Source organism: Scyliorhinus torazame, chromosome 8 (genome assembly GCF_047496885.1).
Source record: "Scyliorhinus torazame isolate Kashiwa2021f chromosome 8, sScyTor2.1, whole genome shotgun sequence".
In the NCBI taxonomy this organism is placed as follows: domain Eukaryota; kingdom Metazoa; phylum Chordata; class Chondrichthyes; order Carcharhiniformes; family Scyliorhinidae; genus Scyliorhinus; species Scyliorhinus torazame.
In genome coordinates this window covers 150169518-150182380 of record NC_092714.1, presented here as the reverse complement: position 1 = coordinate 150182380, position 12863 = coordinate 150169518, and the positions used below count along the sequence as shown (strand labels likewise).

The 12863-nt window shown below is 65.6% G+C and overlaps 1 protein-coding gene across 1 annotated transcript in view; it reads right to left on the bottom strand.

Annotated features, from left to right (window-relative positions):
- grk1a (G protein-coupled receptor kinase 1 a) overlaps positions 1–12863 on the bottom strand; it is a 130373-nt gene that overhangs the window by 44213 nt on the left and 73297 nt on the right. The window lies entirely within an intron of this gene.

The window sequence follows — 12863 nt, the reverse complement described above, 5'->3', positions numbered from 1 at the left end:
AGGGGAGCAGCAGCAGGGAGAGAGGAGCAGCAGCGGGGATGACCTTACAGCCTCAACCTAGGTACCATAATACCCCTAATACCGACAACCACATTCACCCCCTGTTAAAAAAAAGTGTCCGGCGGGGGTGGTCGTCTCGCGTCATACAGTGGTAGAGGTTCTGGTGGTACCCGTCGGTGGTACAGTGTTTTGCCTTATTACATGATGCAGGCGCCGGCTCGGGCATCCGTGACTCTGGGACCATGACTTTGGCTTCTTCGGTAGCTTCATCACCCCTGGGTGGGACCAGTGGAAGAGCCGATCCATCTGGGAATGGGGGAAGCCGCTGTGTGCGCTGGTGGGAGGGAGCGTGGGGTTGGTGGGGGGGGGATCCAGCGGGCGCCAGGTCCCGTAGGGAGACCGTATCCTGCCAGCCATCGGGGTACTGAGTAGGCATACTGAGGGTTAGCATGAAGGAGGTGGACCCTCTCTACCAATGGGTCCGACTTGTGCGCCTGCACGTGTTTGCGGAGCAGATTGGGTCCAGGAACTGCCAGCCAGGTTGGGAGCAAGGTCCCGGAGGAGGACTTCCTAGGGAAGACAAGGAGACGTTCATGAGGTGTTTCGTTTGTCGTGGTACACAGCAGTGATCGGATGGAGTGGAGTGCATCGGGTAGGACCTCCTGCCAGCGGGAGACTGGCAGATTCTTGGACCGTAGGGCCAGTAGGACGGTCTTCCAGACCGTTCCATTCTCCCTCTCTGCCTGTCCGATTCCCCGGGGGTTATACCTGGTCATCCTGCTCGAGGCGATGCCCTTGCTGAGCAGGAATTGATGCAGTTCATCGCTCATGAAGGAGGACCCCCTATCAATGTGTATGTACGTGGGGAACCCGAACAGTGTAAAGATACTGTGGAGGGCTTTTATGACGGTGGCTGCGGTCATGTCGGGGCAGGGGATGGCGAATGGGAACCAGGAGTACTCGTCAATCAGGTTCAGGAAATATGTGTTGCGGTCGGTGGATGGGAGACCCTTTGAAGTCCATGCTGAGATGTTCAAAGGGACGGGAAGCCTTTATCAGGTGCGCTTTCTCTGGCCTGTAGAAGTGCGGCTTGCACTCCGCGCAGATTTGGCAGTCCCTGGTGGCTGTCCTGACCGCCTCGAGGGTGTAGGGCAGGCTGCGGGTCTTGATAGAATGGAAGAATCGAGTGACCCCCGGGTGGCAGAGGTCCTCATGGAGGGCCCGGAGCTGGTCTACTTGTGCGTTGGCACGTGCCGCGCACGGCAGGGGATAGGGCATCAGGAGGCTCATTTAGCTTCCCGGGACGATACAAGATCTCATAGTTGTGGGTGGAGAGTGCTATCCTCCACCGTAACATCTTATCGTTCTATATCTTGCCCCGCTGTGCATAATCGAACATGAAAGCTACCGACCGTTGGTCAGTGAGGAGCGTGAATCTCCTGCCAGCCAGGTAATGCCTCCAGTGCCGCACAACTTCTACTATGGCCTTGGCCTCCTTTTCAACTGAGGAATAACAGATTTCTGAAGCATGGAGGGTGCGTGAGAAGAAGGCCACGGTCTGCCCTCTTGGTTGAGGGTGGCCGCCAGAGCTATGTCGGACGCGTCGCTCTTGACTTGGAAGGGAAGGGATTCATCGATTGCGTGCATCGTGGCCTTTGCGATGTCGGCCTTTATGCGGCTGAAGGCCTGGCGGGCCTCTGCCGACAGGGGGAAAACCGAGGATTGGATTAGTGGGCGGGCCTTGTCCGCATAGTTGGGGACCCACTGGGTGTAATATGGAAAAAATCCCAGGCAACGTTTCAGGGCCTTGGAGCAGTGGGGGAGGGGAAACTCCATGAGGGGGCACATGCGTTCGGGATCTGGGCCTATGACTCCATCATGCACTACATAGCCGAGGATGGCTAGACGGTCGGTGCTGAACATGCATTTGTCCTTGTTGTAGGTTAAGTTAAGGGTTTTTGCGGTATGGAGGAATTTGCGGAGGTTGGTGTCGTGGTCCTGCTGGTCGTGGCCGCAGATCGTGACGTTGTCGAGATACGGAAATGTGGCCTGCAAACCGTACCGGTCAACCATTCGGTCCATCTCCTGTTGGAAGACCGAGACTCCATTTGTGACACCGAAGGGAACCCTTAGGATGTGGTAGAGCTGCCCATCTGCTTTGAATGCAGTGTACTTGCGGTCACCCGGGCGGATGGGGAGCTGGTGGTAGGCAGATGTGAGGTCCACCGTGGAATAGACCTTGTATTGTGCAATTTGATTGACCAAATCAGATATGCGGGGGAGAGGGTACGCGTCGAGCTGCGTATACCTGTTGATGGTCTGACTATAATCGATGAATATCCTGTGCTTCTCCCCGGTCTTTACAACCACTACTTGGGCTCTCCAGGGGTTGTTGCTGGCCTCGATAATACCTTCCTTCAGTAGCCGCTGGACCTCTGACCTAATGAAGGTCCGGTCCTGGGCACTGTACCGTCTGCTCATGGCGGCGACGGGTTTGCAATCCGGGGTGAGGTTCGCAAAAAGGGAAGGCGGGTCGACCTTGAGGGTCGCGAGGCTGCAGACAGTGAGGGGGGTATAGGGCCGTTGAATTTAAAGGTTAAGCTCTGGAGGTTGCACTGGAAGTCCAATCCCAGGAGCGTGGCAGCGCAGAGGTGAGGGAGGACGTAGAGTCGGAAATTTTTAAATTCTCTTCCCTGGACGGTGTGGTCCGCTACGCAGAACTCCTTGATCTCTATGGAGTGAGGGCCAGGGAGATTCTTTGGTTAACTGGATGTATGGGAAGAGAACAGCGCCTTACTGTGTTGGGGTGAATGAAGCTCTCTGTGCTCCCAGAGTCGATCATACAGGATGTTTTGCGCCCGTTGATGAGCACGGTCGCCGTCGCGGTCGGGGCCGAGACTGGTCCACGATCACCGAGGCGAGTCGTGGTAAAAGTTGAAGCTTTTCCTCGGGCGGTGTGTGGTCATCCGAATCGGGGTCCTGAGACTCCAGCCAAGATGGCGGCGCCCACGGGTCGCACATGGCAGGGTGTGGGCAAGATGGCGGCGCCCACGCATCGCACGTGGCCCCTGGGGAACAAGATGGCGGTGCCCGGGACCGCATATGGCTCGGAAAAATGGAGATGGCGGCGCCCGTGGCCCATGGAGAGAGTTGTGGTGGTGGCCCTGGTTCGCTCCCGGAGACAGCGGCGACCACCCGGGCCTGGCATACCGCCACAAAATGGCACTTTTTGCCACAGTGCAGGTGGAGGAGCGGGCTGGGCAGCACTGCCGAAGGTGCTTGGCTTGCCTGCAAAAATAACAGAGGGGCGCCCCGGGGTTGCCTGGTAGTCGCACGGCACAAGCTTGTGGGGGGATGGGAGATGTATTGGGGTCGGCCGCCGGTGGGTACCACGCTGCCCAAGGGGCTGCCGCGGGTTGGGGACGTACGCGCGGGCGTTTCGGGAGGCCACATCTAGGAAGCTAGCAAGGGCCCTTGCCTCCTTGAGGCCTAGTGTCTCTTTCTCCAGCACCCGCCGACAAATTTGGGAGGACAGCATACCTGCAACGAATGCGTCCCAGATTAAAAGTTCTGTGTGGTCGCTGGCTGAATCTTGCGGGCAGTCACAGTTCCTACCTAGTACCAGAAGCGCACGGTAGAATTCATCCAGTGATTCCCCCGGGATTTGTCGTCTTGTCGCTAGCAGATGTCGGGCGTAAACCTGGTTTACTGGGCGAATGTAGTGTCCTTTCAACAGGGCCATCGCGGCCTCGAAATCGTCCGCATCCTCGATGAGGGTATATATCTCTGGGCTCACCCTTGAGTGGAGAACTTGCATCTTCTGGTCCTCCATGGGTGCAGTCCTGAGGTACCCTTTGAAACACGGCAGCTAGTGTCTGAAGGTTGCCGCAGAGTTTGCCGCGTGGGGGCTGAGTTGCAGACACTCCGGTTTGATTCGGAGCTCCATTCTTTAAAATCTAGTCCAATAAGTTGATGCTCGATCAATGACTCCAGAAGCAGCGGGGAGAGAGGAGCAGCAGCGGGGGGAGGGGAGCAGCAGCGGGGGGAGAGGAGCAGCAGCGGGGGGAGTGGAGCAGCAGCGGGGCGAGAACAGCAGCAGCGGGGAAAGAGCAGCAGCGGGGGGAGTGGAGCAGCAGCGGGGGGAGTGGAGCAGCAGCGGGGAGTGAGGTGCAGCAGCGGGACGAGAGGAGCAGCAGCGGGGAGAGAAGAGCAGCAGCGGGGAGAGAGGAGCAGCAGCAGGGGGAGGGGAGCAGCAGCGGGGAGAGAGGAGCAGCAGCGGGGAGAGAGGAGCAGCAGCGGGGAGAGAGGAGCAGCGGGGGGAGTGGAGCAGCAGCGGGGGGAGTGGAGCAGCAGCGGGGAGTGAGGGGCAGCAGCGGGACGAGAAGAGCAGCAGCGGGGAGAGAGGAGCAGCGGGGGGAGTGGAGCAGCAGCGGGGGGAGTGGAGCAGCAGCGGGGAGTGAGGTGCAGCAGCGGGACGAGAGGAGCAGCAGCGGGGCGAGAGGAGCAGTAGTGGGGAGAGCGCTGCAGCAGCGGGACGAGAGGAGCAGCAGCGGGGTGAGAGGAGCAGCAGCTGGGGGAGTGGAGCAGTAGCGGGGAGAGCGGTGCAGCAGCGGGACGAGAGGAGCAGCAGCGGGGCGAGAGGAGCAGCAGCGGGGCGAGAGGAGCAGCAGCGGGGAGAGAGCAGCAGCAGCAGGGAGAGAGGTGCAGCAGCGGGACGAGAGGAGCAGCAGCGGGGAGAGAGCAGCAGCAGCGGGACGAGAGGAGCAGCAGCGGGGCGAGAGGAGCAGCAGCGGGGGGAGAGGAGCAGCAGCGGGACGAGAGGAGCAGCAGCGGGGAGAGCGGTGCAGCAGCGGGACGAGAGGAGCAGCAGCGGGGAGGGAGGAGCAGCAGCGGGGAGAGAGGTGCAGCAGCGGGACGAGAGGAGCAGCAGCGGGGAGAGAGCAGCAGCAGCGGGACGAGAGGAGCAGCAGCGGGGCGAGAGGAGCAGCAGCGGGACGAGAGGAGCAGCAGCGGGACGAGAGGAGCAGCAGCGGGGAGAGCGGTGCAGCAGCGGGACGAGAGGAGCAGCAGCGGGGAGAGCGGTGCAGCAGCGGGACGAGAGGAGCAGCAGCGGGACGAGAGGAGCAGCAGCGGGGCGAGAGGAGCAGCAGCGGGACGAGAGGAGCAGCAGCAGGGAGAGCGGTGCAGCAGCGGGACGATAGGAGCAGCAGCGGGGCGAGAGGAGCAGCAGCGGGGCGAGAGGAGCAGCAGCGGGGCGAGAGGAGCAGCAGCAGGGAGAGCGGTGCAGCAGCGGGACGAGAGGAGCAGCAGCGGGGCGAGAGGAGCAGCAGCGGGACGAGAGGAGCAGCAGCAGGGAGAGCGGTGCAGCAGCGGGACGAGAGGAGCAGCAGCGGGGCGAGAGGAGCAGCAGCGGGACGAGAGGAGCAGCAGCGGGACGAGAGGAGCAGCAGCAGGGAGAGCGGTGCAGCAGCGGGACGAGAGGAGCAGCAGCAGGGAGAGCGGTGCAGCAGCGGGACGAGAGGAGCAGCAGCGGGGAGAGCGGTGCAGCAGCGGGACGAGAGGAGCAGCAGCGGGACGAGAGGAGCAGCAGCGGGGCGAGAGGAGCAGCAGCGGGACGAGAGGAGCAGCAGCAGGGAGAGCGGTGCAGCAGCGGGACGAGAGGAGCAGCAGCGGGGCGAGAGGAGCAGCAGCGGGGCGAGAGGAGCAGCAGCGGGGCGAGAGGAGCAGCAGCAGGGAGAGCGGTGCAGCAGCGGGACGAGAGGAGCAGCAGCGGGGCGAGAGGAGCAGCAGCGGGGCGAGAGGAGCAGCAGCGGGACGAGAGGAGCAGTAGCGGGGAGAGAGGAGCAGCAGCAGGGAGAGCGGTGCAGCAGCGGGACGAGAGGAGCAGCAGCGGGGCGAGAGGAGCAGCAGCGGGGCGAGAGGAGCAGCAGCGGGACGAGAGGAGCAGTAGCGGGGAGAGCGGTGCAGCAGCGGGACGAGAGGAGCAGCAGCGGGGAGAGAAGAGCAGCAGCGGGGAGTGAGGTGCAGCAGCGGGACGAGAGGAGCAGCAGTGGGGAGAGCGGTGCAGCAGCGGGACGAGAGGAGCAGCAGCTGGGGGAGAGGAGCAGCAGCGGGGAGAGAGGAGCAGCAGCAGGGAGAGAGGAGCAGCAGCGGGGAGAGAAGAGCAGCAGCGGGGAGTGAGGTGCAGCAGCGGGACGAGAGGAGCAGCAGCGGGGAGAGAAGAGCAGCAGCGGGGGAGCGGTGCAGCAGCGGGGAGAGACGAGCAGCAGCGGGGAGAGAGGAGCAGCAGCGGGGAGAGAGGAGCAGCAGCGGGGAGAGAGGAGCAGCAGCGGGATGAGATGAGGAGCAGCAGCGGGGAGAGAGGAGCAGCAGCGGGGAGAGAGGAGCAGCAGCGGGGAGAGAGGAGCAGCAGCGGGATGAGATGAGGAGCAGCAGCGGGGCGAGAGGAGCAGCAGCGGGGAGAGAGGTGCAGCAGCGGGGTTAGAGGAGCAGCAGCGGGGTGAGAGGAGCAGCAGCGGGGAGAGAGGAGCAGCAGCGGGGTGAGAGGAGCAGCAGCGGTGAGAGAGGTGCAGCAGCGGGGAGAGAGGAGCAGCAGCGGGGAGTGAGGTGCAACAGCGGGACAAGAGGAGCAGCAATGGGGAGAGAAGAGCAGCAGCGGGGAGTGAGGTGCAGCAGCAGGGAGAGCGGTGCAGCAGCGGGGAGAGAGGAGCAGCAGCGGGGAGAGAGGAGCAGCAGCGGGACGAGAGGAGCAGCAGCGGGGAGTGAGGTGCAGCAGGGAGAGAGGAGCAGCAACGGGGCGAGAGGAACAGCAGCGGGGAGAGAAGAGCAGCAGTGGGGAGTGAGGTGCAGCAGGGAGAGAGGAGCAGCAGGGAGAGAGGAGCAGCAACGGGACGAGAGGAGCAGTAGCGGGGAGAGAGGAGCAGCAGCGGGGCAAGAGGAGCAGCAGCGGGACGAGAGGAGCAGCAGCGGGACGAGAGGAGCAGCAGCGGGGCGAGAGGAGCAGTAGCGGGGAGAGCGGTGCAGCAGCGGGACGAGAGGAGCAGCAGCGGGGCGAGAGGAGCAGCAGCGGGGCGAGAGGAGCAGCAGCGGGACGAGAGGAGCAGTAGCGGGGAGAGCGGTGCAGCAGCGGGACGAGAGGAGCAGCAGCGGGACGAGAGGAGCAGCAGCGGGGCGAGAGGAGCAGCAGCGGGACGAGAGGAGCAGCAGCAGGGAGAGCGGTGCAGCAGCGGGACGAGAGGAGCAGCAGAGGGGCGAGAGGAGCAGCAGCGGGGCGAGAGGAGCAGCAGCGGGGCGAGAGGAGCAGCAGCGGGACGAGAGGAGCAGCAGCGGGATGAGATGAGGAGCAGCAGCGGGGCGAGAGGAGCAGCAGCGGGGAGAGAGGTGCAGCAGCGGGGTGAGAGGAGCAGCAGCGGGGTGAGAGGAGCAGCAGCGGGGAGAGAGGAGCAGCAGCGGGGTGAGAGGAGCAGCAGCGGTGAGAGAGGTGCAGCAGCGGGGAGAGAGGAGCAGCATCGGGGAGTGAGGTGCAACAGCGGGACAAGAGGAGCAGCAACGGGGAGAGAAGAGCAGCAGCGGGGAGTGAGGTGCTGCAGCAGGGAGAGCGGTGCAGCAGCGGGACGAGAGGAGCAGCAGCGGGACGAGAGGAGCAGCAGCGGGGCGAGAGGAGCAGCAGCGGGACGAGAGGAGCAGCAGCGGGATGAGATGAGGAGCAGCAGCGGGGCGAGAGGAGCAGCAGCGGGGAGAGAGGTGCAGCAGCGGGGTGAGAGGAGCAGCAGCGGGGTGAGAGGAGCAGCAGCGGGGAGAGAGGAGCAGCAGCGGGGTGAGAGGAGCAGCAGCGGTGAGAGAGGTGCAGCAGCGGGGAGAGAGGAGCAGCAGCGGGGAGTGAGGTGCAACAGCGGGACAAGAGGAGCAGCAACGGGGAGAGAAGAGCAGCAGCGGGGAGTGAGGTGCAGCAGCAGGGAGAGCGGTGCAGCAGCGGGACGAGAGGAGCAGCAGCGGGGAGTGAGGTGCAGCAGGGAGAGAGGAGCAGCAACGGGGCGAGAGGAACAGCAGCGGGGAGAGAAGAGCAGCAGTGGGGAGTGAGGTGCAGCAGGGAGAGAGGAGCAGCAGGGAGAGAGGAGCAGCAACGGGACGAGAGGAGCAGTAGCGGGGAGAGAGGAGCAGCAGCGGGGCAAGAGGAGCAGCAGCGGGACGAGAGGAGCAGCAGCGGGACGAGAGGAGCAGCAGCGGGGCGAGAGGAGCAGTAGCGGGGAGAGCGGTGCAGCAGCGGGACGAGAGGAGCAGCAGCGGGGCGAGAGGAGCAGCAGCGGGGCGAGAGGAGCAGCAGCGGGACGAGAGGAGCAGTAGCGGGGAGAGCGGTGCAGCAGCGGGACGAGAGGAGCAGCAGCGGGGCTAGAGGAGCAGCAGCGGGGAGAGAGGTGCAGCAGCGGGACGAGAGGAGCAGCAGCGGGGAGAAAGCAGCAGCAGCGGGACGAGAGGAGCAGCAGCGGGGCGAGAGGAGCAGCAGCGGGGAGAGAAGAGCAGCAGCGGGGAGTGAGGTGCAGCAGCGGGACGAGAGGAGCAGCAGCGGGGAGAGAAGAGCAGCAGCGGGGGAGCGGTGCAGCAGCGGGGAGAGACGAGCAGCAGCGGGGAGAGAGGAGCAGCAGCGGGGAGAGAGGAGCAGCAGCGGGGAGAGAGGAGCAGCAGCGGGATGAGATGAGGAGCAGCAGCGGGGAGAGAGGAGCAGCAGCGGGGAGAGAGGAGCAGCAGCGGGGAGAGAGGAGCAGCAGCGGGATGAGATGAGGAGCAGCAGCGGGGCGAGAGGAGCAGCAGCGGGGAGAGCGGTGCAGCAGCGGGACGAGAGGAGCAGCAGCGGGACGAGAGGAGCAGCAGCGGGGCGAGAGGAGCAGCAGCGGGACGAGAGGAGCAGCAGCAGGGAGAGCGGTGCAGCAGCGGGACGAGAGGAGCAGCAGAGGGGCGAGAGGAGCAGCAGCGGGGCGAGAGGAGCAGCAGCGGGGCGAGAGGAGCAGCAGCGGGACGAGAGGAGCAGCAGCGGGATGAGATGAGGAGCAGCAGCGGGGCGAGAGGAGCAGCAGCGGGGAGAGAGGTGCAGCAGCGGGGTGAGAGGAGCAGCAGCGGGGTGAGAGGAGCAGCAGCGGGGAGAGAGGAGCAGCAGCGGGGTGAGAGGAGCAGCAGCGGTGAGAGAGGTGCAGCAGCGGGGAGAGAGGAGCAGCAGCGGGGAGTGAGGTGCAACAGCGGGACAAGAGGAGCAGCAACGGGGAGAGAAGAGCAGCAGCGGGGAGTGAGGTGCAGCAGCAGGGAGAGCGGTGCAGCAGCGGGACGAGAGGAGCAGCAGCGGGGAGAGAGGAGCAGCAGCGGGGTGAGAGGAGCAGCAGCGGTGAGAGAGGTGCAGCAGCGGGGAGAGAGGAGCAGCAGCGGGGAGTGAGGTGCAACAGCGGGACAAGAGGAGCAGCAACGGGGAGAGAAGAGCAGCAGCGGGGAGTGAGGTGCAGCAGCAGGGAGAGCGGTGCAGCAGCGGGACGAGAGGAGCAGAAGCGGGGAGTGAGGTGCAGCAGGGAGAGAGGAGCAGCAACGGGGCGAGAGGAACAGCAGCGGGGAGAGAAGAGCAGCAGTGGGGAGTGAGGTGCAGCAGGGAGAGAGGAGCAGCAGGGAGAGAGGAGCAGCAACGGGACGAGAGGAGCAGTAGCGGGGAGAGAGGAGCAGCAGCGGGGCGAGAGGAGCAGCAGCGGGGCGAGAGGAGCAGCAGCGGGGCGAGAGGAGCAGCAGCGGGACGAGAGGAGCAGCAGCGGGATGAGATGAGGAGCAGCAGCGGGGCGAGAGGAGCAGCAGCGGGGAGAGAGGTGCAGCAGCGGGGTGAGAGGAGCAGCAGCGGGGTGAGAGGAGCAGCAGCGGGGAGAGAGGAGCAGCAGCGGGGTGAGAGGAGCAGCAGCGGTGAGAGAGGTGCAGCAGCGGGGAGAGAGGAGCAGCAGCGGGGAGTGAGGTGCAACAGCGGGACAAGAGGAGCAGCAACGGGGAGAGAAGAGCAGCAGCGGGGAGTGAGGTGCAGCAGCAGGGAGAGCGGTGCAGCAGCGGGACGAGAGGAGCAGCAGCGGGGAGTGAGGTGCAGCAGGGAGAGAGGAGCAGCAACGGGGCGAGAGGAACAGCAGCGGGGAGAGAAGAGCAGCAGTGGGGAGTGAGGTGCAGCAGGGAGAGAGGAGCAGCAGGGAGAGAGGAGCAGCAACGGGACGAGAGGAGCAGTAGCGGGGAGAGAGGAGCAGCAGCGGGGCAAGAGGAGCAGCAGCGGGACGAGAGGAGCAGCAGCGGGATGAGAGGAGCAGCAGCGGGGCGAGAGGAGCAGTAGCGGGGAGAGCGGTGCAGCAGCGGGACGAGAGGAGCAGCAGCGGGGCGAGAGGAGCAGCAGCGGGGCGAGAGGAGCAGCAGCGGGACGAGAGGAGCAGTAGCGGGGAGAGCGGTGCAGCAGCGGGACGAGAGGAGCAGCAGCGGGGCGAGAGGAGCAGCAGCGGGGTGAGAGGTGCAGCAGCGGGACGAGAGGAGCAGCAGCGGGGAGAGAGCAGCAGCAGCGGGACGAGAGGAGCAGCAGCGGGGCGAGAGGAGCAGCAGCGGGACGAGAGGAGCAGCAGCGGGACGAGAGGAGCAGCAGCAGGGAGCGCGGTGCAGCAGCGGGACGAGAGGAGCAGCAGCGAGGAGAGCGGTGCAGCAGCGGGACGAGAGGAGCAGCAGCGGGACGAGAGGAGCAGCAGCAGGGAGAGAGGAGCAGCAGCGGGGAGAGAAGAGCAGCAGCGGGGAGTGAGGTGCAGCAGCGGGACGAGAGGAGCAGCAGCGGGGAGAGAAGAGCAGCAGCGGGGGAGCGGTGCAGCAGCGGGGAGAGACGAGCAGCAGCGGGGAGAGAGGAGCAGCAGCGGGGAGAGAGGAGCAGCAGCGGGGAGAGAGGAGCAGCAGCGGGATGAGATGAGGAGCAGCAGCGGGGAGAGAGGAGCAGCAGCGGGGAGAGAGGAGCAGCAGCGGGGAGAGAGGAGCAGCAGCGGGATGAGATGAGGAGCAGCAGCGGGGCGAGAGGAGCAGCAGCGGGGAGAGAGGTGCAGCAGCGGGGTGAGAGGAGCAGCAGCGGGGTGAGAGGAGCAGCAGCGGGGAGAGAGGAGCAGCAGCGGGGTGAGAGGAGCAGCAGCGGTGAGAGAGGTGCAGCAGCGGGGAGAGAGGTGCAGCAGGGAGAGAGGAGCAGCAACGGGGCGAGAGGAACAGCAGCGGGGAGAGAAGAGCAGCAGTGGGGAGTGAGGTGCAGCAGGGAGAGAGGAGCAGCAGGGAGAGAGGAGCAGCAACGGGACGAGAGGAGCAGTAGCGGGGAGAGAGGAGCAGCAGCGGGGCAAGAGGAGCAGCAGCGGGACGAGAGGAGCAGCAGCGGGATGAGAGGAGCAGCAGCGGGGCGAGAGGAGCAGTAGCGGGGAGAGCGGTGCAGCAGCGGGACGAGAGGAGCAGCAGCGGGGCGAGAGGAGCAGCAGCGGGGCGAGAGGAGCAGCAGCGGGACGAGAGGAGCAGTAGCGGGGAGAGCGGTGCAGCAGCGGGACGAGAGGAGCAGCAGCGGGGCGAGAGGAGCAGCAGCGGGGTGAGAGGTGCAGCAGCGGGACAAGAGGAGCAGCAGCGGGGAGAGAGCAGCAGCAGCGGGACGAAAGGAGCAGCAGCGGGGCGAGAGGAGCAGCAGCGGGACGAGAGGAGCAGCAGCGGGACGAGAGGAGCAGCAGCAGGGAGCGCGGTGCAGCAGCGGGACGAGAGGAGCAGCAGCGAGGAGAGCGGTGCAGCAGCGGGACGAGAGGAGCAGCAGCGGGACGAGAGGAGCAGCAGCAGGGAGAGAGGAGCAGCAGCGGGGAGAGAAGAGCAGCAGCGGGGAGTGAGGTGCAGCAGCGGGACGAGAGGAGCAGCAGCGGGGAGAGAAGAGCAGCAGCGGGGGAGCGGTGCAGCAGCGGGGAGAGACGAGCAGCAGCGGGGAGAGAGGAGCAGCAGCGGGGAGAGAGGAGCAGCAGCGGGGAGAGAGGAGCAGCAGCGGGATGAGATGAGGAGCAGCAGCGGGGAGAGAGGAGCAGCAGCGGGGAGAGAGGAGCAGCAGCGGGGAGAGAGGAGCAGCAGCGGGATGAGATGAGGAGCAGCAGCGGGGCGAGAGGAGCAGCAGCGGGGAGAGAGGTGCAGCAGCGGGGTGAGAGGAGCAGCAGCGGGGTGAGAGGAGCAGCAGCGGGGAGAGAGGAGCAGCAGCGGGGTGAGAGGAGCAGCAGCAGTGAGAGAGGTGCAGCAGCGGGGAGAGAGGAGCAGCAGCGGGGAGTGAGGTGCAACAGCGGGACAAGAGGAGCAGCAACGGGGAGAGAAGAGCAGCAGCGGGGAGTGAGGTGCAGCAGCAGGGAGAGCGGTGCAGCAGCGGGACGAGAGGAGCAGCAGCGGGGAGTGAGGTGCAGCAGGGAGAGAGGAGCAGCAACGGGGCGAGAGGAACAGCAGCGGGGAGAGAAGAGCAGCAGTGGGGAGTGAGGTGCAGCAGGGAGAGAGGAGCAGCAGGGAGAGAGGAGCAGCAACGGGACGAGAGGAGCAGTAGCGGGGAGAGAGGAGCAGCAGCGGGGCAAGAGGAGCAGCAGCGGGACGAGAGGAGCAGCAGCGGGACGAGAGGAGCAGCAGCGGGGCGAGAGGAGCAGTAGCGGGGAGAGCGGTGCAGCAGCGGGACGAGAGGAGCAGCAGTGGGGCGAGAGGAGCAGCAGCGGGGCGAGAGGAGCAGCAGCGGGACGAGAGGAGCAGTAGCGCGGAGAGCGGTGCAGCAGCGGGACGAGAGGAGCAGCAACGGGGAGAGAAGAGCAGCAGCGGGGAGTGAGGTGCAGCAGCAGGGAGAGCGGTGC